Consider the following 27,596-nt stretch of genomic DNA (forward strand, 5'->3'; position numbering starts at 1 on the left):
CAAAACAGACTTTAAGGCAACAAGGACTAAAAAAGACAAAAGGCATTATATAATGGTAAAGGCTTCAATTCAACAAGAGCTAACTATCCTAAATATACATGCAACCAATACAGGAGCACCCAGATTCATAAAGCAAATTCTTAGAGACCTACAAAGAGACTTAGACTCACACACAATAATAGTGGGAGACTTTAACACCCAACTGACAATATTAGATAATCATTGAAACAGAAAATTAACAAAGATATTCAAGACCTGAACTCAGCTCTGGATCAAGTGGACTTGATCGATATCCACAGAACTTTTCACCCAAAAACAAAAGAATATACATTCTTCTCATCACCACATGGCACTTACTCTAAAATTGATTACATAATTGGAAGTAAAACACTCCTCAGCAAATGCAAAAGAAGTAAAATCCTAACAGTCTCTCAGACCACAATCAAATTAGATCTCAAGATCTCAAGAAGTTCTTTGAAAATTAATTAAATTAGATCTCAAGAAGTTATTTGAGCTGGGCACGGTGGCTCATGCCTGTAATCCCAGTACTTTAGGAGGCCAAGGTAGGTGGATTACCTGAGGTCAAGGGTTCAAGACCAGCTTGACCAGCCCCATCTCTACTAAAAATACAAAAAAAAAAAAAACCCTAAAAATACTAGTGAAACCTTATCTGTACTAAAATACAGAAATTAGCCAGGCATGTTGGTGCATGCCTATAATCCCAGCTACTCTGGAGGCTGAGGCAGGAGAATCACTTGAACCCAGGAGGCAGAGGCTGCCATGAGCCGAGATCACACCATTGCACTCCAGCCTGGGCAACAAGAGCAAAACTCAGTCTCTCTCAAAAAAAAAAAAAAAAAAAAAAAGAGGTTATTTGAAACTAATAAGAACAAACAGACAATGTACCAGAATCTCTAGGATACAGCTAAAGCAGTGTTAAGAGGGAAATTTATAGCACCAAATGCCCACATCAAAAAGCTAGAAAGATCTCAAATCAACAAACTAACATTACAACTAAAAGAACTAGAGAACCAAGCACAAACTCCAAAGCTAGCAGAAGACAAGGAAAACCAAGGTCAGAGCAGAAGTGTAGGAGATAGAGACCAAAAATCCTTCAAAAATCAATGAATCCAGGAACCGTTTTTTTGGAAAAAAAAATTAATAAAATAGATAAGTTGCTAGCTAGACTAATAAAGAAGAAAAGAGAAGGATCAAATGACACAATCAGAAATGATAAGGGGGATATCACCACTGACCCCACAAAAATAAAAACAACCATTAGAGAATACTATAAATACTTCCATGCACATAAACTAGAAAATCTAGAAGAAATGTATAAATTCCTGGATGCATACACCCTCCCAAGCCTGAACCAGGGAGAAACTGAATTCCTGAATGGACTGATAACAAGTTCTAAAATTGAAGCAGTAATAAAGAGCTTACCAACCAAGAAAAGCTCAGGACCAGATGGATTTACAGCTGAATTCTACCGGAGGTGCAAAGAAGAGTTGCGACCATTTCTACGGAAACTATTCCAAACAATTGAAAAGGAGGGACTCCTCCCTACCTCATTCTATGACACAAGCATCATCCTGATACAAAAACCTGGCAGAGATACAACAATGACAAAAACACTTCAGACCAATATCCCTGATGAACATCAATGCAAAAATCCTCAATAAAATACTGGCAAACCAAATCCAGCAGCACATTGAAAAGCTTATCCACCACAATCAAGTTGGCTTCATCCCCAGGATGCAAGGTTGGTTCAACATACACAAATTAATAAATGTGATTCATCACATAAATAGAACTAAAGACAAAAACCACATGATTATCTCAACAGACACAGAAAGCCTTTGATAAACTTCAACTTCCTTTCTCGTTAAAAATCCTCAATAAACTAGGTATTGAAGGAACACACCTGAAAATAATAAAAGCCATGTATGACAAACCCACAGCCAATATCATACTGAATAGGCAAAATCTAGAATCATTCCTCTTGAAGCCTGGCACAAGACAAGGATGCCCTCTCAACCACTCCTATTCAACATAGTATTGGAAGTTCTGGCCAGGACAATAAGACAAGAGAAAGAAATAAAGCCTATTCAAATAGGAAGATAGGAAGTCAAATTACCTTTGTTTGCAGATGACATGATCCTATAACTGGAAAACCCCATAATCTCAGCCCAAAAGCCTCTTAAGCTGATAAGTAACTTCAGCAAAGTCTCAGGATACCAAATCAATGTGCAAAAATTGCTAGTATTCCTATTCACAAACAACAGGCAAGCAGAGAGCCAAATCATGAATGAATTCCCATTCACAATTGCTACAAAGACAATAAAATGCCTAGGAATACAACTAACAGGGGAAGTGAAGAACCTCTTCAAGGAGAACTACAAACCACTGTTCAAGGAAATCAGAGAGGACACAAACAAATGGAAAAACATTCCATGCTCATGGATAGGAAGAATCAATATCATGAAAATGGCCACACTGTCCAAAGTAATTAATAGATTCAATCATATTCCCATTAAACTGCCATTGATGTTCTTCACAGAATTAGAGAAAACTATTTTAAAATTCATTTGAAACCAAAAAAGAGCCTGAATAGCCAAGAAAATCCTAAGCAAAAAGAACAAAGCTGAAGGCATCATCCACCTGACTTCAAACTGTACTATAAGGCTTCAGTAACCAAAACAGCAGGTGCTGGTACAAAAACAGACACATAGACCAATGGAACAGAATAGAGAACTCAGAAATAAGACTGCACACCTACAACCATCTGATCTTTGACAAATCTGACAAAAACAAGCAATGAGGAAAGGATCCCCTATTTAATAAATGGTGCTAGGAAAGCTGGCTAGCCACATACCGAAAATTAAAACTAGACCCCTTCCTTACACTTTATACAAAGATTAACTCTATTGGGGGAACCCACCTCCAATATTTCACCGTAGGTTCTTTCTATTTTCCATAAGTGTTGGCCAGCTGAGAAATAAAGAGAAAGAATACAAAGAGAGGAATTTTACAGCTGGGCCTCCAGGGGTAACATCAAATATCAGTAGGACCGTGATGCCCACCTGACCTTAAAGACAGCAAGTTTTATGAAGGATTTCAAAAGGGGAGAGGGTGCAAGAACAAGGAGTAGGTCACAAGATCACATGCTTCAAAGGGCAAAAAGGAGAACAAAGATCACACGCTTCTGAGGAAACAGGACAAGGGCAAATCCAGAACCGCTGATAAGGGTCTATGTTCAGCTGTGCACATATCATCTTGATAAACAACTTAAACAACAGAAAACAGGGTTCGAGAGTAGAGAGCCGGTCTGACCTCAAATTTACTAGGGTGGGGTATTTTCCCCACCCTAAGAAGCCTGAGGGTACTGCAGAAGACTGGGGCGTATTTTAGTCCTTATCTCAACTGCATAAGACAGACACTCCCAGAGCAGCTGTTTATAGAACTTCCCCCAGGAGTGCATTCCTTTCTCACGGTCTTAATTATTAATATTCCTTCCTAGGAAAAGAATGTAGCAATATCTTCCCTACTTGCACATCATTTATATGCTCTCTGAAAGAAGAAAAACATGGCTGTATTCTGCCTGACCCCACAGGCAGTCAGACCTTATGTTTATCTTCCCTTGTTCCCTGAAAAGTGCTGTTATTCTGTTCTTTTTCAAGGTGCACTGATTTCATATTGTTCAAACACACATGTTTGAAAATCAATTTGTACATTTAACACAACAGTGGTCCTGAGGTGATGTACATTCTCAGTTTACGAAGATAACAGGATTAAGAGATTAAAGTAAAGACAGGCATAAGAACTTATAAAAGTACTAATTTTGGAATTGATAAATGTCCATATTAAAATGAAATCTTCACAATTTATGTTCAGAGACTGAAGTAAAGACAGGCATAAGAAATTATGAAAGTATTATTTGGGAACTGGTAAATGTCCATGAAATCTTCACAATTTATGTTCAGAGATTGAAGTAAAGACAGGTGTAAGAAATTATAAAAGTATTACTTAGGAATGGATACATGTCCATTTTATTTATTTTTATTTTCTTTTATTTTATTATTATACTTTAGGTTTTAGGGTACATGTGTGCAATGTGCAGGTTAGTTACATATGTATACATGTGCCATGTTGGTGCGCTGCACCCACTAACTCATCATCTAGCATTAGGTATATCTCCCAATGCTATCCCTCCCCCCTCCCCCCACCCCACAACAGTCCCCAGAGTGTGATGTTCCCCTTCCTGTGTCCATGTGTTCTCATTGTTCAATTCCCACCTATGAGTGAGAATATGCGGTGTTTGGTTTTTTGTTCTTGCGATAGTTTACTGAGAATGATGATTTCCAATTTCATCCATGTCCCTACAAAGGACGTGAACTCATCATTTTTTATGGCTGCATAGAATTCCATGGTGTATATGTGCCACATTTTCTTAATCCAGTCTATCATTGTTGGATATTTGAGTTGTTTCCAAGTCTTTGCTATTGTGAATAGTGCCGCAATAAACATACGTGTGCATGTGTCTTTATAGCAGCATGATTTATAGTCCTTTGGGTATATACCCAGTAATGGGATGGCTGGGTCAAATGGAATTTCTAGTTCTAGATCCCTGAGGAATCGCCACACTCACTTCCACAATGGTTGAACAAGTTTACAGTCTCACCAACAGTGTAAAAGTGTTCCTATTTCTCCATATGCTCTCCAGCACCTGTTGTTTCCTGACTTTTTAATGATTGCCATTCTAACTGGTGTGAGATGGTATCTCATTGGGGTTTTGATTTGCATTTCTCTGATGGCCAGTGAGGGTGAGCATCTTTTCATGTGTTTTTTGGCTGCATAAATGTCTTCTTTTGAGAAGTGTCTGTTCATGTCCTTTGCCCACTTTTTGATGGGGTTGCTTGTTTTTTTCTTGTAAATTTGTTGGAGTTCATTGTAGATTCTGGATATTAGCCCTTTGTCAGATGAGTAGGTTGCGAAAATTTTCTCCCATTTTGTAGGTTGCCTGTTCACTCTGATGGTAGTTTCTTTTGCTGTGCAGAAGCTCTTGAGTTTAATTAGATCCCATTTGTCAATTTTGGTTTTGTTGCCATTGCTTTTGGTGGTTTAGACATGAAGTCTTTGCCCATGCCTATGTCCTGAATGGTAATGCCTAGGTTTTCTTCTAGGGTTTTTATGGTTTTAGGTCTAACGTTTAAGTCTTTAATCCATCTTGAACTGATTTTTGTATAAGGTGTAAGGAAGGGATCCAGTTTCAGCTTTCTACATATGGCTAGCCAGTTTTCCCAGCACCATTTATTAAATAGGGAATCCTTTCCCCATTTCTTGTTTTTGTCAGGTTTGTCAAAGATCAGATAGTTGTAGATATGCGGCGTTATTTCTGAGGGCTCTGTTCTGTTCCATTGATCTAGATCTCTGTTTTGGTACCAGTACCATGCTGTTTTGGTTACTGTAGCCTTGTAGTATAGTTTGAAGTCAGGTAGTGTGATGCCTCCAGCTTTGTTCTTTTGGCTTAGGATTGACTTGGCGATGCGGGCTCTTTTTTGGTTCCATATGAACTTTAAAGTAGTTTTTTCCAATTCTGTGAAGAAAGTCATTGGTAGCTTGATGGGAATGGCATTGAATCTGTAAATTACCTTGGGCAGTATGGCCATTTTCACGATATTGATTCTTCCTACCCATGAGCATGGAATGTTCTTCCATTTGTTTGTATCCTCTTTTATTTTCTTGAGCAGTGGTTTGTAGTTCTTCTTGAAGAAGTCCTCCACGTCCCTTGTAAGTTGGATTCCTAGGTATTTTATTCTCTTTGAAGCAATTGTGAATGGGAGTTCACTCATGATTTGGCTCTCTGTTTGTCTGTTGTTGGTGTATAAGAATGCTTGTGATTTTTGTACATTGATTTTGTATCCTGAGACTTTGCTGAAGTTGCTTATCAGCTTAAGGAGATTTTGGGCTGAGACAATGGGGTTTTCTAGATATACAGTCATGTTGTCTGCAAAAAGGGACAATTTGACTTCCTGTTTTCCTAATTGAATACCCTTTATTTCCTTCTCCTGCCTAATTGCCCTGGCCAGAACTTCCAACACCATGTTGAATAGGAGTGGTGAGAGAGAGCATCCCTGTCTTGTGCCAGTTTTCAAAGGGAATGCTTCCAGTTTTTGCCCATTCAGTATGATATTGGCTGTGGGTTTGTCATAGATAGTTCTTATTATTTTGAGATACGTCCCATCAATACCTAATTTATTGAGAGTTTTTAGCATGAAGGGTTGTTGAATTTTGTCAAAGGCCTTTTCTGCATCTATTGAGATAATCATGTGCTTTTTGTCTTTGGTTCTGTTTATATGCTGGATTACATTTATTGATTTGCGTATATTGAACCAGCCTTGCATCCCAGGGATGAAGCCCACTTGATCATGGTGGATAAGCTTTTTGATGTGCTGCTGGATTCGGTTTGCCAGTATTTTATTGAGGATTTTTTCATCAATGTTCATCAAGGATATTGGTCTAAAATTCTCTTTTTTGGTTGTGTCTCTGCCCGGCTTTGGTATCAGGATGATGCTGGCCTCATAAAATGAGTCAGGGAGGATTCCCTCTTTTTCTATTGATTGGAATAGTTTCAGAAGGAATGGTACCAGTTCCTCCTTGTACCTCTGGTAGAATTCGGCTGTGAATCCATCTGGTCCTGGACTCTTTTTTGTTGGTAAGCTATTGATTATTGCCACAATTTCAGATCCTGTTATTGGTCTATTCAGAGATTCAACTTCTTCCTGGTTTAGTCTTGGGAGAGCGTATGTGTCAAGGAATTTATCCATTTCTTCCAGATTTTCTAGTTTATTTGCATAGAGGTGTTTGTAGTATTCTCTGATGGTAGTTTGTATTTCTGTGGGATCGGTGGTGATATCCTCTTTATCATTTTTTATTGCATCTATTTGATTCTTCTCTCCTTTCTTCTTTATTAGTCTTGCTAGCAGTCTATCAATTTTGTTGATCCTTTCAAAAAACCAGCTCCTGGATTCATTAATTTTTTGAAGGGTTTTTGTGTCTCTATTTCCTTCAGTTCTGCTCTGATTTTAGTTATTTCTTGCCTTCTGCTAGCTTTTGAATGTGTTTGCTCTTGCTTTTCTAGTTCTTTTAATTGTGATGTTAGGGTGTCAATGTTGGATCTTTCCTGCTTTCTCTTGTGAGCATTTAGTGCTATAAATTTCCCTCTACACACTGCTTTGAATACATCCCAGACATTCTGGTATGTTGTGTATTGGTTCTCATTGGTTTCGAAGAACATCTTTATTTCTACCTTCATTTCATTATGTACCCAGTAGTCATTCAGGAGCAGGTTGTTCAGTTTCCATGTAGTTGAGCGGCTTAGAGTGTGATTCTTAATCCTGAGTTCTAGCTTGATTGCACTGTGATCTGAGAGATAGTTTGTTATAACTTCTGTTCTTTTACATTTACTGAGGAGAGCTTTACTTCCAAGTATGTGGTCAATTTTGGAATAGGTGTGGTGTGGTGCTGAAAAAAATGTATATTCTGTTGATTTGGGGTGGAGAGTTCTGTAGATGTCTATTAGGTCCACTTGGTGCAGAGCTGAGTTCAATTCCTGGGTATCCTTGTTAACTTTCTGTCTCGTTGATCTGTCTAATGTTGACAGTGGGGTGTTAAAATCTCCCATTATTAATGTATGGGAGTCTAAGTCTCTTTGTAGGTCACTCAGGACTTGCTTTATGAATCTGGGTGCTCCTGTATTGGGTGCATATATATTTAGGATAGTTAGCTCTTCTTGTTGAATTGATCCCTTTACCATTATGTAATGGCCTTCTTTGTCTCTTTTGATCTTTGTTGGTTTCAAGTCTGTTTTATCAGAGACTAGGATTGCAACCCCTGCCTTTTTTTTGTTTTCCATTTGCTTGGTAGATCTTCCTCCATCCTTTTATTTTGAGCCTATGTGTGCCTCTGCACATGAGATGGGTTTCCTGAATACAGCACACTGATGGGTCTTGACTCTTTATCCAATTTGCCAGTCTGTGTCTTATAATTGGAGCATTTAGTCCATTTACATTTAAAGTTAATATTGTTATGTGTGAATTTGATCCTGTCATTATGATGTTAGCTGGTTATTTTGCTCATTAGTTGACGCAGTCTCTTCCTAGTCTCGATGGCCTTTACATTTTGGCATGATTTTGCAGCAGCTGGTACCAGTTGTGCCTTTCCATGTTTAGCGCTTCCTTCAGGAGCTCTTTTAGGGCAGGCCCGGTGGTGACAAAATCTCTCAGCATTTGCTTGTCTGTAAAGTATTTTATTTCTCCTTCACTTATGAAGCTTAGTTTGGCTGGATATGAAATTCTGGGTTGAAAATTCTTTTCTTTAAGAATGTTGAATATTGGCCCCCACTCTCTTCTGGCTTGTAGAGTTTCTGCCAAGAGATCCACTGTTAATCTGATGGGCTTCCCTTTGTGGGTAACCCGACATTTCTCTCTGGCTGCCCTTAACATTTTTTCCTTCATTTCAACTTTGGTGAATCTGACAATTATGTGTCTTGGAGTTGCTCTTCTCGAGGAGTATCTTTGTGGCATTCTCTGTATTTCCTGAATGTGAATGTTGGCCTGCCTTGCTAGATTGCGGAAGTTCTCCTGGATAATATCCTGCAGAGTGTTTTCCAACTTGGTTCCATTCTCCCCATCACTTTCAGGTACACCAATCAGACGTAGATTTGGTCTTTTCACATAGTCCCATATTTCTTGGAGGCTTTGCCCATTTCTTTTTATTCTTTTTTCTCTAAACTTCCCTTCTCACTTCATTTCATTCATTTCATCTTCCAGTACTGATACCCTTTCTTCCAGTTGATTGCATCGGCTCCTGAGGCTTCTGCATTCTTCACGTAGTTCTCGAGCCTTGGTTTTCAGCTCCATCAGCTCCTTTAAGCACTTCTCTGTATTGGTTATTCTAGCTATACATTCTTCTAAATTTTTTTCAAAGTTTTCAATTTCTTTGCCTTTGGTTTGAATATCCTCCCATAGCTTGGAGTAATTTGATCATCTGAAGCCTTCTTCTCTCTGCTCGTCAAAGTCATTCTCTTTCCAGCTTTGTTCCATTGCTGATGAGGAACTGCATTCCTTTGGAGGAGGAGAGGCACTCTGCTTTTTAGAGTTTCCAGTTTTTCTGCTCTGTTTTTTCCCCATCTTTGTAGTTTTATCTACTTTTGGTCTTTGATGATGGTGATGTACAGATGTGTTTTTGGTGTGGATGTCCTTTCTGTTTGTTAGTTTTCCTTCTAACAGACAGGACCCTTAGCTGCAGGTCTGTTGGAGTACCCGGCTGGCCGTGTGAGGTGTCAGTCTGCCTCTGCTGGGGGGTGCCTCCCAGTTAGGCTGCTCGGGGGTCATGGGTCACAGACCCACTTGAGGAGGCAGTCTGCCCATTCTCAGATCTCCATCTGCGTGCTGGGAGAACCACTGCTCTCTTCAAAGCTGTCAGACCTACATGTCCATTTTAAAATGAAATCACAATTTATGTTCCTCTGCCGTGGCTCCAGCCGGTCCCTCCATTCAGGGTCCCTGACTTCCTGCAACGTAACTCAAGACAGATTAAAGACTTAAATCTAAAACCCAAAAGTATAAAATCCCAGAAGAAAATCTAGGCAATTCCATTCAGGACATAGGCATGGGCAAAGATTTCATGACAAAAATGCCCAAAGCGATTGCAACAAAAGCAAAAATTGACAAACGAGATCTAATTAAACTAAAGAGCCTCTGCACAGCAAAAGAAACTATCATCAGAGTGAACAGACCACCTACAGAATGGGAGAAAATTTTTGCAATCTAGCTATCTGACAAAGGTCTGATATCCAGAGCCTACAAGGAACTTAAACAAATTTACAAGAAACAAATGAACAACCCCATTAAAAAGTGGGCAAAGGACATGAACAGACAGTTCTCAAAAGAAGACATTCATGTGGCCAAGAAATGCATGAAAAAAAGCTCAACATCACTGATTATTAGATAAATGCAAATCAAAACTACAATGAGATACCATCTCACACCAGTCAGAATGGTGATTATTAAAAATTCAAGAAACAACAGATGCTAGTGAGGTTATGGAGAAAAAGGTATGCTTTTACACTGTTGGTGGGAGTGTAAATTAGGTTAATCATTGTGGAAGACAGTGTGGCGATTCCTCAAAGATCTACAGGCAACAACAATACTGTTTGACTCAGCAATCTCATTACTGGGTATATACCCAAAGGAATATAAATCATTGTACTATAAAGACACATGCATGCATATGTTCATTGCAGCACTATTCACAATAGCAAAGACATGGAGTCAACCCAAATGCCCATCAATGATAGACTGGATAAAGAAAATGTAGTACATACACCATGGAATACGATGCAGCCATCAGAAGGAATAAAATCATGTTCTTTGCAGGGACATGGATGGAGCTGGAAGCTGCTATCCTTAGCGAACTAACACAGGAACAGAAAATGAAACACTGAATGTTCTCACTTATAAGTGGGAGCTGAATGATGAGAACACATGGACACATGGTGGTGAACAACATACACTGGGGCCTGTTGGTGGGGGTGTGGGTGGAGGGAGAACATCAGCAAGAATAGCTAATGGATGCTGGGCTTAATACCTAGGTAATGGGTTTATTTGTGCAGCAAACCACACGGCACGTGTTTATCTGTGTAACAAACCTGCACATCCTGCACATGTACCCCAGAACTTAAAAGTTGATACATATATGTCATGGAATACTACTCAGCCATAGAAAAGAATAAAATCATGGTTTTTTGCAGCAACACAGTTGGAGCTGGAGGCCATTATCCTAAGTGAAATAACTCAAACAGAAAATCAGATACCACATGTTCTTACTTATAGGTGGAAGCTAAATAATGGATACACATGAGTACAAAGAAACGAAAAATATGAACCATATTTGAAAGAAAAGGCAATCAACAGAGACTACAGATCCAGATGTTAAAATTAGCAGACAAGGATTTTAAAGTCACTATTATAACTAGGCACAATATAGCAAAGGAAAATATCTTTATTTTAAATAAAAGAGCAGGAAAATTTGACAGAGTAACATAAACTATAACAAAGAACCAAAATAAATTCTAGAGCTAAAACACAAAACTGAAATTAAAAAATATATATATCCCTTGGTGAGATTAACAGCAGATTGGAGATGACAGAAGAATGTAAATTTGAAGGTAGATTAATAGATTATCCAAACTGAAGAACAGAGAGAAAAAAGATTGAACAAAATGACAGAGCCTTAGGGACCTGTGGGACAATATGAAAAATTCTCACAAAGTGTCACTGGAGTTCCCAAACGAGAGGAGTAAAACAGACTGGATCATACTTGAGTGTGTGTATTTGTCAAACTCACTGAATGGTATATGTAAATCTGTGCATTTACAATATGTATGTTTGATGACAGAAGAAAAAAAGAGAAATCATAAAAAACATGGATCCCTAGTTAATTGTACTCATGTTGAAGTGTTTAGAAGTGAAGTGTATCGATGCCTGCATTTACTTTGAAATTCATTAAAAAATAAGGTGGATTGATAGAGAGATGAGTAGAGGGATACATTTGTGGCAAAGCAAGAATAGTAAAATGTTGATTGCAGAATCTTGGTGGTAGGCACATGGTCTAATACTATGATTATTTCAATATTTCTATATTATGAACAATTTAAAAATATCATGATGGAAAACTATAAATTAGGTAATACATTTGTAGTGTTTTTTGTCCAAAACTTGCCTCAAATAAATAATCCATGAAAATTTGCTTACAAGTCTATAAAGAGTTTCTATAAGGCTGGGCGTGATGGTTTACGGCTGTAATCCTAGCACTTTGGGAGGCTGAGGCGGGCGGATCACCCGAGGTCAGGAGTTCAAGACCAGCCTGGCCAACATGGCAAAACCCTGTCTCTAGAAAAATACAAAAATCAGCCGGGCAGGATAGCAGGCACCTGTAGTCTCAGCTACTTGGGAGGCCGAGGCAGGAGAATCACTTGAACCCAGGAGGTGGGGGTTGCAGTGAGCCGAGATCACACCACTGCACTCCAGCCTAGGTGACAAAGCGAGGTTCCATCTCAAAAAAAAAAAAAAAAAAAAAAAGTTTCTATGCATTAACTATTATTATTTAAGACACTTTTATTTTTCTTGGACAACTGCAATAGTCTCCTAGCTAGTCTCTTTCTTTTCACTTTCTCTCTAATTCATGATCTCCATTCAACAGCTAGAATAATATTATGGAAATGTAAATCTGGATCTGTTGTTTCCTTTGCTTAAAATGCATGAATGGCTTCTCTTGCTCTTAGAATAAACTTAATCTCTTTACAGCCTGGGGTTCCTGTTACTTGGCCCACCACACCCTTTCACACTTGCAGGCTTTGCACTTGCCTGGAATGTTCCTCCCCCAGCTTCTTAGTGGCTGACTAATTATCATTCTTTAGCTCTATCTCATCATCCTTTTTTTTATTTCTTTCATGGCATTTATCACAGTTTGTAATTATCCGGTGTTTCTGTATTTCCTTATTGTCTCTCTTCTGAACTAGAGTTTTATAAAGGTAAAGATTTTTCATTCTCGATCACTGTTATCTTCCTAGAGCCCAAAATGTAGTGGGCCCTAATTAGACATTAAGTATCTTCTTCATACTGTATCAAAGTTATTAAATTACAGAGCTGACCTTCAAACTCAACTGTTCTGTGGGTTCTTTCACATACCAAATGAGTAGGGAGAAATTAGACTGCAAGATTTCTACCCTTCTGGAGTTTTTAGTCTAGAAAAGTTAGAATACAGAACCAGAGTAAGAACTGGTTCCAAGTTCCAGAAAACCCCAACACTTCATTCTCCCACTATGTCTTTCCTTGTGGATCCATGCTCATCATCAGTTACAATTTATCATGTCCTCTTATCTCCCACACAGAGTCTGTCATTAAACCCTGTGTTATTCTACTTCCTATGTGTATCTCTGTTCCACACTACTACTGTACCATACCAGGCTTTGTCATTTGTCAAGGCTACCACAACAGTGGTCACCTTTCCTCCATGTTGCCTCTATTCTTTACACTGCATTCAATGTAATCCTTGTGAAACACAGATCCTGCTATGTCATTTCCCCACTCCAAACCATATAACTTCCCTAGAATGCAGTCCAGTCTCATTAACATATCTCTCAAGGATCCTTAGGCGGCACCTCCCTCTCAACGCCTCCTTCCGTCTGGAAGCCCATCTCCTGTTACTCCTCTCCCTGAATTTCAACATTTCAGTTCCCCAAATGCTCTCTCCCTCTAAAGTATTTCTTCTGCCCAGAACACTACTCCACTAGCTTCTTTGGCTAACTTCCTCCCACTTTGCCTTCCTTCCCCTCCACCTCTTTACCTTCTATGACTCTATATTATTGCACATATACATTTAGGAAAATCTCTTGGCATCTTGGAACCTCACTTTCTTCATCTACAAAATGGAGATAATAGCGGCTATCTCAACGGATTTCTATGCTGCAGAGTACTTACCATGGTGTTTAGCTCAATGGCATGAATGTCAAGTTTTCCCCTCTGCCAGTGTTTTTTTTTTTTCTTGAAGACTGTCCCCAGTCCTGACTAATTGGAGATTTCAGCTGAATGCATAAGGACACAACTCACTGAGCACCAGCCACTCATTTGCATTGGAAGGAGGAGGGGAGCAATCAAGAATAAAAGAAAATTCACAAAGATATGCTAAATGTGGTACTGCAAATGATGAGATTGATCGGGCCTTTAAGACATTTCATTTTACAGTCTGAGATTGCAATAACAAGTGTGTACCAAGTTTCATGCTAAACCCTTATCCATGAACTCACCATTCTGCCATTTTGATGGAAGGCTAGACACGTTCCAAATAGAGGAGTGAACTACAGCCAATTTTTGATTAATGAAAGACAGCTGATCTGATTTGGAACTCCTCTGGGGGTTCTCCAAGACCACATTTCTGTCATATGCACCATTTTAATGTCAGCTTCTCTGCTTCAGAGCTGAGCCTGAAAAGGAGCCATAAATTACTTTTGATCATGCATATGCTGTAAGATGGCTGGAGGAGATAGGATGCCAATCTGCCTCTTTTTGGGGGGAGCATGGGGAGACTAGATGTAACCCAAAGCATCCTGAGATTCTATTTTTAATCATCATCTTTTATTTGTCTTCTCATTGCTCTTCCTGGCTTCCCCTTTATCCTCCAGATTATAGCTGAGGAATAGGTAGTGCTGCTAAAGAGGTTTGGGCCTGGATAAAATGAGGGCAACAGGGACATAACTGTAATTAAGGACTCAGCTTCTACCTGGACCCTGATTTATTTATTCATCCAATCAAGCAGGCATTTCATAAGTACCTACTGTCTTCCCACTTATCCAGAAAGCACTAAACTCAAGGAAACTTTCTTTTGTTGGAATAATTTCCAGCCATAGCTGTGTTTCAAAAGTTCCTGTGGAGTTTGAAGAAAATGCATATTCTTTGGCCCAACTGTCCAAAGATCCTGATTTGGTACTTCTAGTGGGGTTCTTAGCACTCGTATTCAAATGTACAGCATAATTCCTTCCATTTCATTACCATTTGCCTATCATGAATGTCTTCCTCAAGCCTCACTCCCTCTGGTTGTGATGTCTTTTCATATTAATTAGCTAATTAGGCAAACTAAGTCAGGACCTCTCTTCTACAAGAAATATCCATCCATTTGACAAACACGTACAAGGCCTAAGCCAGGTGCTCTGTGTAGACCACATAAAGATGAGCCGTCCGGGCCCTGCCTCACTGTTTTAACAACAGTATCCTAGAGACAATCGTCTGCATGTAGAATACGCTAGAGGGGATTTTCAGACCAAGTTAAAGTAGTGATTTCAGGAAGATTTACAAAGTCAGGCAGTTTAGCTGCCACTTAATCTGACCCAGGGTAGAGCTGGCTTTCACCACAGTCTCGTGATTCAAGGGACTCAGAGGATTTTTTCCTACTCCCTTTGGAAGTTCTAGAAGCCTGGAACCTGGGCTTCTGTTTAAGCACAGAAATATGAACACGAGGACAGAACATGACCTTAGGAGACTCCCGGAGAATCTGAAAAACAGATCAGCAACTCCCACATAATCAGGAGTTAGCAGAAAGTGTTGGATAAGTTTAGAAAGATGATTAGTTCATGTCTGACTTCAATGTTCTGCATAATTTTCATTATATAGTTTGAGTTTGAGATTATCCATGTCAAACTTTTTTCTTAATAAGTCTGGAGTTGGTCATATTTCATCATTTAAAACATGCAATTCTCTATTATCCACCTCTAGAATGAACTACTTACTGAGGAAAAAAAAAATCTATGTGATCTTGAGCCCGAGAGGTCTAAGTAAGTATTGGATCTAAGCCTTCCATGAACATAAGGTCTGAAGGTGATATTTTCTCAAGGGCAGTTTCATTCCTACGGAAACAGAAAATCAGCAGAGATGCCAAGTTTGGTATGCAGAGGGTGAACAATAAGTGACAGTAGAATTTAACTTAATTCTAAACGAAAAGGAAAAGATGGAGGAGAATTTCCAAAGAGTATAGGCACTTAAATGATCTCAAGACTTGGAAAGGAATATCCAAACAAATGCCTGTTCGACTAAATGGAACTTTTACATGAGTTGGAGAGAGTTTGAAAACATGTTTTTTTTTTTGCTTTGTTTTCCATAGTACTCCATCCCACCTCCAGTCATTCCAAGGCAGTAATGGAATAACTTGATAAAGTAAGCAAGCCTTGCATCACTAGAAAATAACACATTTCTGGTGAATGAATAACTGGCTAGATTATAAAATCAGAATACAGCCTTTTTTTCCCCTCTTAAGTCAAATGCTTTTGGAAAGTGACCTGAGGCTATTTTTTATGATTCCACTGACAGACTTTAGGCTTTACCTGTTTTTCACTTGACTGTGATGCGATGTGATAGCATCACGTGGCTTAGGTGTGTCACAGGTTGCCTGCTGTGTACGTGGAGTCAGACACTCAGACTTCAGAGCTGGGAGTCAAGGTTCATGAGACAAAGCTCACTTCAATGTCTGGTGTTCTGAATGTCAGAACAATTAGAGATTAAATGGAAGGAAATTTGAGGCCAAAAATAAAGGAAAATAAAACTTGTGGTCACAAATGTAGAAGACCAAGTTTTATTTCATGTACATCTCTTATTCCTTCATCTTGAGCTCTCTCCCATGACTCTTCTGTGTCTCATGCACATATACACTAGATCAATTCCCCAACGTTCTTCCTCTGTTAAAATAGTCATACACAGCCTGCTTATGTCGGAGGAGGCTGAAAAAGATAGAATAATAAAATCACATTTTGTTGCAGGAGGACTATAGCTCAGAGACATTTATTAGTTGGAAACCAGAAATAACTAGAGGGAGAAGAGCATTACGGTAATGAGAGAAAAGTCTTAACAGGCCATACTCAGCCAAGAATGTATTTTCCCCATTCTTAAATCCAAGGTGGTCCATAAAACCACCCTCATTGAAGCTGCAGAGAACACTTTGACAAGAACATTTGGTGCAGGGAGGGAACAGGCATTCAATGAACTGGTTAACAGAAAATATAACATTGGAGGAGCCTCTCCTCTCTAACATTTTGTGCACTTGCCTGGATTCATAAAATTGGAAATAGGAAAATAAGTAACTAAGTAATCATATAATAGCTAACTATATTTGTGAAGCCAAGCAGAAAGTCTGAACTTTAAACAATTGCAGACTGAAAAATCAAAAGCTCTGAAACTACATATGCATTGTGAATTTAAGAAGAAACCAGTTTGACAGCAAACCAATATGAAACAGAGTTTGGTGTGGAAAGAGATGAGGCCCAAGGAGAAAAATAAAACCATGAGAATCTCTAAACTAAGGAAAGATGGCCCCTAGCAAGGAAAGGCTTGTAGTGAGAACCAGAACTGTGGCTTTTCCTAGTGATCTTGCCTGGCTCACTCATTCACGTATGGACATCCTCTCACATCTCCAGAAGGCAATCCCTTTAGCCCTATCATACCCAGCCCTCTCCTTGGCCTCTCAAAGAACACCTGGTGGATCTGGCTGCAGAACTCCTGCCACATGGTAGAAATCTGATAGGCTGTAACTTCAATTAAGTCGATCAGGTATTTATTTATTTTCATAACATTGCCTGAGCCAAATCCATTTTCGTTTACATATTTTTCTTCCAACTAGACTATGAGCTTGAGGGGGAAATCACTTTGTCTTATTCATCCAGATATCCTCTAGTGCACGTAGTACACTGGAGATGCTCAAAAAATGTTTATTGAATGAATAGACCAGGCTGCCACTCAAACCAAATGATTTCAAAGTAAATTGTTGAGAGTCACATATTCAGTATGTATTTTACTGAGTAACCAGCTATTGTGCTAGCTAACTAGGTACAAAAAATAAGACAACTCATGCCCTCAGGAAGCTCACATTTCAAGGAGACAGGAACTATGATGGAGTGGCAGTAGGATGGAAAGAAGAGGACAGGCTCAAGAGACAGTAAGGGGATCAAATCCATAGGACTTGGTGCCTATTTCACACTTAGGTAGTAAGGAGATTAGGAGGAGAAGAGCCTGGATTAAAGGAAGAGACATGAGAATGTCCAGCCTAAGGGAAAGTGCCATTGGAGATAGTTGATGCAGTGAAAATCCTAAAGGGCCCCCTCAAAAAATGGCTAGTTTTCTGTGTCTTAAAGCAGCTGAGTCTATTTTTAGCAACTCTGAGGACTGGAATATCTACTATGATATACCTACTGCCCACTGGTCATAGTTGGTTCTATGAAAGTCACACGGAAAAAGTTAAATTCCTTTTCCATGTGACAGTTCTTTAAATGCATGCTCCCCTTTTCATATAATATGATTTCCAGACTTTTCACCATTTTGGTCATTCTCATGCTTTTAGATTGACTAATTAGAAAATGGAAGCTTTAAGAGATCATAGAAGGTAGAAAATCTGAAAATTATGGTTGCAAGGTCTGGGAAGTAATGGAAGGGGAAAAATTAAACACCTACATGTGAAGCACTGGGTTAGGTCTTTTTTGTACAGACTAAAATGCCACAGGGATCTGAAGACATTCTGTGATGTCTTGTTCTCCTCCTCCGGTTCATTTCCCACTTACTTTCTTACAGCATTCTCATAAAAGAGAATCAGTCATCCTGAGGTCAGTCATCTTGCCCTTAAAATATATTAATTCTGTTTTGCTTTTCTTATTCTGTATTAAAATACTGATGGAATAATGTGAAAGAGGCATTAGGATGAAGTAAGTATTTCATAATCTTTACAAATAAATGATACTTAAGTGTGAGGCAACAGGCAGTAATGAGTTGGCTCTATCTTTGCACATCATAAGCTGCCCAAACAACATTTCCTTTGTGGTAAATTGTAAAGAAACAATTGTGAAAATTTTACTATGTCATATGCTGCAGTTATGTGTACATATCAAAGAAAAAGGAAGGGAGAAGTACAAAATCAATTTTTCTGCTTACATAATTACCCTAATAGTTTATGAAATAAGAAAAAATTGCTCAAGCAAGAATGAAATCATTTCTTTTAGACATTAGAATGTATTCAGAAATTATGTCTTTTCATTGGACTTTCATCTGGCTTCCAACATGTCAAATCATGTATCTTTTAAACCACATGTTCTTTTTTTGTAGGTTGGATAGCTTCAGACTAGGCTCAATTTACCCCTTTTCTCTATAGAATCATGCACCTTACAGTTCCACTTTTGTCACATCTTTCATACTTTATGTTTCACATTTTATGAATGGGAATCCATATTTTAGAATAAAAATCTGAAATGTCAAACCAACATCATTTTTTCTTCTTTTTTCTTTTCTTTTTTTTTTTTTTTTTTTTTTGAGGCAGAGTCTCGCTCTGTTGCCTAGGCTGGAGTGCTGGAGTGCAATGGCACGGTCTCAGCTCACTGTAACCTCAGCTTCCTAGGTTCAAGTGATTCTCCTGCCTCAGCCTCCTGAGTAGCTAGGATTATGGGCATGCATCATCATGCCCAACTATTTTTTTTTTTTTAGTAGAGACAGGGTTTCACATGTTGTCCAGGCTGGTCTTGAGCTCCTGACCTCAAGTGATCTGCTGCCTCAGCCTCCCCAAGTGATGGGATTACAGGCATGAGTCACCATGCCCAGCCATCTTTTCCTCCTTAGGGTTTTGCTCTATATGTATAGACCTTGAGAAAGAGCTTTCAAAATAGACTTTATCCATAATCAACATCTTAGGATCTTTTTTCCTCCATAAAGATCTTCAGCATCACTATGCACTACAGTTCATTTCTCTTTTAAAGCAAAACGTAGCATAAACTAGACAAAACCCCCAAATAAGCTCTCCATTTCCTTCAGCTTGTGTAGCTCTAGCAGTCTAGTCTATTGCTGGGCAATATATTCAAACCTCTCACTGATTATGTTATCAAAGCTGTTTAAATTCCATTCCATGAGTTTCTGTATGGCAAAGATGAAGCTGTTTGTTTAATTAAACAATTTCTCTAAAAATGCACACAGTATATTTTGAGAACATAGTGAGACTTTGACCTTGCTTCAGCAAGGGCATTTTGCTGCCACCCCCATTCTGCCACACTTTTCAACATGTTATCCCTCTTGAGTTTTATTTCTGTGTTATAAAACATCTCATCAATTGATATCTAGCATTTTGCATCTAATGCATTCTCATAACTTCTAGCTGGCTGTGGCTTATTTCATTGTATGCTTTCTTCATGCTTCTGGACAAGCTTTGTTTTTATGGCCTTTAAAAAAACATGGCTGTTGTCAAACACTATATACAGAAATGGTTTCCTTGACAACCATAACCACAAGTGAGTCGTCTGCACCTCTTTCTCATTGCATGGTTTGTTAGGTTGCTAAAACACTTCAAAACATTTTTATTCAGAGTCAGGTATTAAGTATCTGAATTTACAGAGTAAGCTGAAATCCAAGCAGGTGATGAACTATCAGAACAGTTGTAAAGTGGCAAACTCTAATCATTTTCAAGTATTAGAGTTCAGCCTCATGACACAGTCTCTAAAAGGACAAATGCTGAAAGCTTGATATTTAAGATCCAAAATGAATGACTACCTCAAGGACACAAATTAAAAAAAAGACTGGCTAGAAATGCCAAAGAAGTGAAAAATATTGCTTAAATGGAAGGTGACATTGCAGTTTTATTCATTCATACAAAATGTTAATTCTTTAATAGGAAAGAGGTCAGCTTCAAGGTTATCAACAGAACAGCAGATATATGGTCAAAATTGCTCCTAAGACTATGTCTATTGACAAAATTAAGCACAATATATATGGGGTATCCATTTAAAATGGTTTTTGAAAATTTTATTTGATTAAATGTCTCATAGCTCATAAGATTCAGAAAAATCTCTATTTCTGGGAACTTCTCAGGGTAAAAATATTTTCCCAAATATCAGTTTTTTACAAGGAAATATACAGCTTGCATGGATTACAAAAAAAAAAATTAGAAAGATCAACATGAGATTCTGTACAATGTGATAAGCATCCCAAGAAAAAATCACTAACAATGTCATATCACTCCATACTGGTCTAGTCTCCTAATATCTGTCAAAGACAGGATATAATAAAAAATATGGTTTACTGTCCCGCCCACCGCATCTTGTCCAAAACCATGGTTAAGTTGGAGATGTCTTCAGATTGGTTGGAATCAGAGTAATTTGACTGAAATAAATCACATAAATAATCCTATTTGTGTTCATGCATGTTTATACAAAACAATTGTGCAAAAATATGAACATGAAAATTTAATCAAGAGAGGTAGTGGCAATTCTTATGAGAAACTGGAGCTCTGGGTCACCAGGTAGGTTGAGCAGCAGATGAAAAAAGATTATATAGAGCGTTTTTACTTATAGAATTTTACTTAACAGCTCTGAAAGAGCCTGTGAGGTTAGGTATGAATTATGGCAGGGGAAAGGCAGGCATAAGAAGGAAGGAAGGAAAGAAGAGAGGGGAGGAGGGAAGGTGGGCCAAAAGAAAGAAAATGAAGACAGAGATAAAGGGAAAACATAGGCCAAGCTGCTCAGAGCACGGGGGGTGGCGGAGGGGGGTCAGGGAGGTGGGGGCCGTCATAGAGCAACCAAAGTAGAACCAAGGAGTGAGTTAAACGGAGGTTCCAGGTGCCATTCTGAGGTGATCTTGAGAACAGTGTTAAAATGAAGCCAAAGAGATGTATCTGAGGCCTGGTCAAAAAAGAACCTCAGCTCCCCATGGACCAAGAGAACTCAAAAAGAGTTTAACTTTTTTCGCATACTTCAATTCTTACCATAATGTTCTACAGGTATAGAATGTTGGGGCCCTTCCATTACTCCATGCATTGGGGAAGAACTAGAATTGTGAGAAGAGCTGTGGCGCTCCCATAACCATTCCTTGGCCCATCTCCAAGAAAAGGCAGGCTGGCCTCTGTTTAGGTGTTGTCTGTGCTTGCATTCCCAACATTCACATGAGGAATTATCAATGGGTTCCCGACATAATCAGCCACACAGCAGAGTGAATTTCAGGAGGTATGTGTCAGGCGGGATCCCATCAAACTCATTGCTTTCAATACTTCAAAAGCTAGTTTTAGAAACACCATTACGGAGAATTGCCTGAAGGTTAGAAAATCCAGACATTCCACTGCATACTCTAAAATCTGTCTTTGGGTGGTTCCAGGCCAGCAGAGATTTTCATACCTAGACTGTCTCGTTTAGTTCTTGCCATCTTTTGATGACTTTTAAAAATGTGTATATTCATACCTTACTTTGTTCTATAAAGAATTTAAGATAGGAATTTTTATTGAATTGAGCTGTGAATTTATGCCATCAGCCTTTATCTGAGGAACATTATAGGAAGCACTTCTACGAAATGCCTGTCAAGATACTATTGAGAATGTGGCTCATTACATTTCAAAGTATCCTCCTTAGGAAAACCCGCTGGAAAAACTTCCCTCTTGCCTTCATACAAAGAAGCATTGAGCTTGTCTTCTGGCACTGGCTTGTTGTATCTTATGGACGTTGATTCACATATTGGACCATGTTTTTCTCTAGGCACAAAGCCAACTTGGGGCCCTTGCCCATCCACCATACAGAACCTCTCAGCATGCATTTTATGGATTCACTTCCAGATTTACCATTCTTTCCCTACCCCTATTTTCTCTGTATTCATAAATCTCCACTTTATACATTTTAAATTTGTTAATGTATATAGTACACTAAGTAAATATACCATGGTGCAGAGTAGCACCTCTCCTGCCAGAGGATGGAGAGAGGCAATATACCCCATAGGGGATGGACACATATTCTACCCATTTAGATCCAGAAGGAAACTTGAGCCTCTCTTCTCATGGAGAAAGAGTAGAGTAAAATCACAGACCATTACTATCTGTCAGACCACCCTCATCCATGGGAGGGTAACTTTTAGGGAAAGCATTTTGGAGTGTCCTGTAATACCACCCAATTTTCCTGTAGACTCATAAGATTAAATACTCTGTACTTTTCAAAAATGAAAATAAGAAACAAAAGTTCATTATTAAACCCCAATGTTTACTTTATCCCTTGCATAGGATGAAAATAATCTACTCCCCTGAAGGAAAGTGCTGACTTTCTCTATTGGCTCTGTAAGTCCTGGAGCAGGTGGTCCCTGCAGCAGAGGGAACTGAATGAGAAGACCCTTACAGTAGCCAACTGACTATTCTAGAATTCCTGGGAGAACCATACCTCATTATCCACCTAGAATGGGCCCAGATTTTTCTAATTTCATTTGGCTCCATGCAGAAACACTCTTCATTGTCTAAAACTTTGGGTGGCTGTGAACTTCAGCTTTGCCCCTTAACTCTCCTCTGGCCCTTTTCTTGACCCACTATTTTGCTGACTATATTTTTGCAATATACTCTTGGCTTGGGACACCAAAAAAACTCACCCCTGCCTGGTCCACAGCTACTCCCTTGAGCTCAGCTGAACAGCTCACCCTTGCTTTAAAACTGGAAGTCCCACATCCCTGGAAACTTCTGAGTCCTAGGCAAAGGAGGGATGGTTGGTCACCCTACTCCCAGCCCACACTGATCATGCAGTAAATCAATGGCAGAACCAGAACCTTATTTTATTCCTTTATATATTATTATAAAGCTCATATAATAATAACATATGAAGGACTATAACAATTATATGTTATATAACATATATTATTAATTATATATAACATATATTATTAATTACATATTTTGATATGCATATAATAAAATATACAGGAATATAATAGATAAGTATATTATATATAAAGGAATAAAAATATGTTTACAGAAATATACATAAACAAAATTTACATATGCATATATATTTTACAGTACATAACTTCTTAAAAGACAACACTGTGAGCAAATTTCACAGAATTATTTAACTGTGTAAGAAAAACATGGCAATATCCATAGCAAAATTTTAATCTCATTCTTTTCCCCCATGATCCTTCATGCTTCAGAAATGCCTCTGCTGCCTTTTACCACTGTGTGTTCAAGTAATAGGAATAAATGTCTAAAATTAGTCCAGAGAAAATGAGGTTAAGGAAGTATATCTGTTATCTAAAAAATAAACCATGAATTCTAACCCCCCCAAATGATTTTAGGATTATCCAATTTTACCAAATCTCTCTCTCTCCTCCTTCCTTTAGTGTAATTAACAAGAGCTGCCTATAAATCTACCTCAGAAGACAAAGGGAAAAGCAAAACTCTGCCCAGGAAGACCTTACTTTACAAACCAGGTGACCAAATTTCTAAAACATCATTCCCGTAATCCCTGATCAACAGAAAGGAAGCTCTGGAAGCATGAATGGTCAGTACACACATCATCCACAGGACTCACACACCACAAACTAGTCATTGATCCTTTTGACCCAATTTCAGAAAATATGTTTACATAGAGACACATATTTTTGCTATTTACTTTTTGAGCAACCAACAGGAAAACCTACCCACATATGTCCATTATGATCCTCTCTAATGAAGACTATCTCTTTATGTTGTTTAAAAAGAAATTAATGCATGAGAATGTCAAAGTTCTGAGCTTTAAGTTTCTGTACTCAATATATTGAATAAAAGATATATGTAGTATACATTGGAATAGAAAGAGATTAACTCAGTGTGTCATCGAGCACCTAGTTCTGGGGGTGATATAATCATTCTGTCATGTATGATGGATGCCTGGCTAGACCTCAGGATTTTGAAAGTCTCAAGTTAAGCTTCTAGTTTAGTCCTCTAAATCTCTAGGGCTTTGAATAAAAACAATCTCTTATATCTTTACTACAAGATTCAAGTGTGAAACGCTTCAGTAGGCCTCTGAATTAAATATGTTTGGTAATTGATTATGTGTCCACATTATCTGAATGTAGGAGATGGATGCTGACACTGCTTTAAAATAACAATAGGAAAATAGGTTTCCATTGAGAAAGCCCCCGTGATGGGAATGTCAATTTATTGCAGACATTTGTGATAAAAAATCAGTCATTTTTCTTAAATGAAAACTAGAGTTAAACACAGTAAATCTGTTGGCAATGGAAATTAATAGGATACCAATTTAAAAGGAACCACACATTTTTTTAAAAGGAAGAAATCTTAGTTTTCAGAGCAGTTTTAGGTTGACAGCAAAATTGAGCAGAAGGTACAGAGATTCCCAGAAGGTACAGAGATACCCACATCCCCACGTATGCACAGCCTCCCCATTGTCAATATCCCCCACCAGAGTGGTACAATTGTGACAATTATGAACCTACATTGACACATCATTATCACTGAAAGACTATAGTTTATATTAGGGTTCACTCTCAGAGGTGCACATTCTGTGAATTTTTGCTAATGTATAATGACATGTATGCACCATTACAGTATCATACAGAGTAGTTTCACTGTCCTACAAATCCTCTGTGCTCCACCTATTCATCTCTTCTCCCTCCCCCTGGCAACCACTGATCATTTTACTGTCTCCATAGTTTTGCCATTTCTGGAATGTCATATAGTTGGAAACCTACAGTGTGTAGACTTTGCAAGTGGACTTCTTTTTGGTGATATGCACTGAAGTTTTCTCCAGGTCTTTTCGTGGCTTGATAGCCCATTTCTTTGGAACCACACACATTTTTTAAAAATTGACATTCTTCTGTGACTTACAACTGTGGTTTCTGTGGTTAGATGTAGAGATTGAGTTTTACATGTTGGCAAATACATTTTGGAGTAGATAAGCCCTGGGTTTAAAGACAGCAGTCATGAGTTCAAGTTCCAGCTCTGCAATTTACTAGGATGGGAACTAGGAGAAGTCACTTAACCACTGAGGTTAGTGAAGGCTGAACATAAAGAGGCTCAATTGTCCACAAGGTAACCCAGCTTGAGCTTTCGTGCAGTAGGGGTACCCCAGAGGGGGTGTGTGACACACTGAGCCAGTCAAACTCTCTGTCTTACAAAGTTGAACCAGCAGATAAATACATAAGCCACTAAGTTTGAGGGGATTCAGAAGATAGATCACAGAGTTGCTCTTGAGTCCCAAAATAAATTCAGTTCTATCCATATAGTGAAACAAAATGTAGTCAATAAAGTTCATTATTTGAGATAGGGAAGATTTTAACAATAGGGGGTCACTCTCATAAGTAATTACATGTGGGAGGGGTAAGATATAAAACAAGATATAAAGATGTACACACAGAATTAGGCTACATCTCTAACTCATGATTTAATCTGATCCCACAGGATAATAAATAAAGGTAGCTAAGGAAATACTCCAACGTGATTACCCATATTTATCTCTAAGTAGGGATTATGATTGTACCATCCTGGGTTTCAGCAGAAAACTGATAAAACTCATATACTGGGTAATTTGAGGAGAGTGTCTTAAGGGACTATATGTGAGGTACGGGTGAAGAATGGTACGGGTTCCCAGGGTCAGCCCCATTAGCAGCCTAGGCCAGAACGGGTTGGAGGAAGGAGTGGTTTCCTGAACCTTTAGAGAGAGGGCTGCTGGACAGAGCTGTGCCCTTCAGTAAACGCACACAGACAGCCAGCTGCAACCCCACAGGAAGGAAGTCAGGCCCAACTTCACTCACATGGGCAAAACTCCAGCAGAAGTCAGAAGGCAAGGGGGCCTTTGTATGCAGCTCAGCTTCCCCAGGCACGCAGCAAGGTGGAGAAGGGTGGGTGCAGAGAGCAAACGGGGTGATCTAACCTTCCTCTTTATTCTTGTCTGAATGTTCCACACTTTCTCCAAGGAACATGTAGATCAAACATGTATTTCATAGCTTTAAGTTATTTTCTCCTTCAGTATTCCATTTTTGTCATTCATTGCAGAGGGTTGGATGAAAAATAAAATAGAGGCGTGGGTCAAAAAAAAGACTGAAAATAAGTAGAAGGGGATGAAAAATTCTGGAAAAAAAGTAACAGAAGTGATTCTGGGGACAAAAAAACGTCACATTTGGTGGCTAAAGTAAATGGGCCGCCAAGTCTCACTGTCCCAGCTCCACAGTGTTCTGCACATTAAAGACTAACCATAATAGAAATAATAGTCATTTCTAAGGGGATTTTCTCAAATGGACTTTCCTGAATCTGCTTTGACATACAAATTAGCCTTAAATGAAAACACCATTTCAGAGTTGCCAAGGCCTTTTTCAGCATTCTAAAGCCATTTTGTCTTTTCATGTCTCTGATCTAAATGTATCTGCTTTCAAACCCAAAATGGTATTTTCTGTACAAGTGTACCAAATTGAATAGAACCCGCATCTGACAGATCTCACAGATATGACTAGTTTCAGTACAAGCAGATGTCAAACCAAGCAAACCATTGTCACTGGCTAAGTGCATGAGGTGAACTGAGGATAAATTCTGTGGTCACCACCTCCTCAGAGCTCAAAGGCTAACACACCCCGTTCATCAGAAGGACCCACTGGGCTTCAAGGACTCCTATGCTGATCCAGTAGAGGGCAGTGATGATTCCAGGAGCCTGGCTGGCCCTATGCAAGGACACCCCAATGAAGGCAGGACTCTAAGGCTTTATCCAAGCCAGACAGGCAGAGTCACCTGAGTTTATTTCTCTCATCACACTGTGGTCTGTGGCTGTTCCCTTAGTAACCCTGCAGCTGCTGCCAGCAGTCATGGGAAAAGGAATTATGACCTTCACCTCCATCTGCAACCTTGAAAACAAAAGCTACAGCACCTCTAGCCTCCGCAATATCAGATACATGGCACAATTGTCTGGTTATATATTTCAGGCCCAAAGCAGCCTCTGAGTGAGGTAGGCAGGGGGCTATTCCTTTAAAGGAGCAACAGAGGAGCCCATAGTTCCCAAAAAGGACATTTAAACCTAATCAATAAGGGATCTGAAGCAGAAGACAATCAATGCTGATCCTTGAAAGGTCTGGGGCTCTTTAATTAAAGAGACCCCCCCCAACTTGACATTATAGTTAATGCAGGAGAGTTGAGCTTACTTATGAACAAGCAAAAGTATGTTTCACTTGCAAATATCAAACAAGCTGTGGAAATTATTTGCATGGATTCTCAGTTGGTCGACACCTCAGAAGATT

At 38.9% G+C, this 27,596-nt stretch overlaps 1 long non-coding RNA gene across 7 annotated transcripts in view; it reads left to right on the top strand.

The window, feature by feature from the left end:
* The window catches only part of LOC129016111 (uncharacterized), a 170,876-nt gene that overhangs the window by 60,300 nt on the left and 82,980 nt on the right, over window positions 1-27,596 (top strand). For 4 of the 7 annotated variants that reach the window (XR_008494728.1, XR_008494724.1, XR_008494722.1 and 1 more), the window contains exons 2-3: window positions 15,333-15,391; window positions 23,712-23,872. This is a non-coding gene — a long non-coding RNA (uncharacterized LOC129016111). The remainder of the gene's footprint in view (window positions 1-15,332; window positions 15,392-23,711; window positions 23,873-27,596) is intronic. The other 3 variants (XR_008494726.2, XR_010127221.1, XR_008494725.1) reach the window with 2 other exon arrangements.

Source organism: Pongo pygmaeus, chromosome 1 (genome assembly GCF_028885625.2).
Source record: "Pongo pygmaeus isolate AG05252 chromosome 1, NHGRI_mPonPyg2-v2.0_pri, whole genome shotgun sequence".
NCBI lineage: Eukaryota > Metazoa > Chordata > Mammalia > Primates > Hominidae > Pongo > Pongo pygmaeus.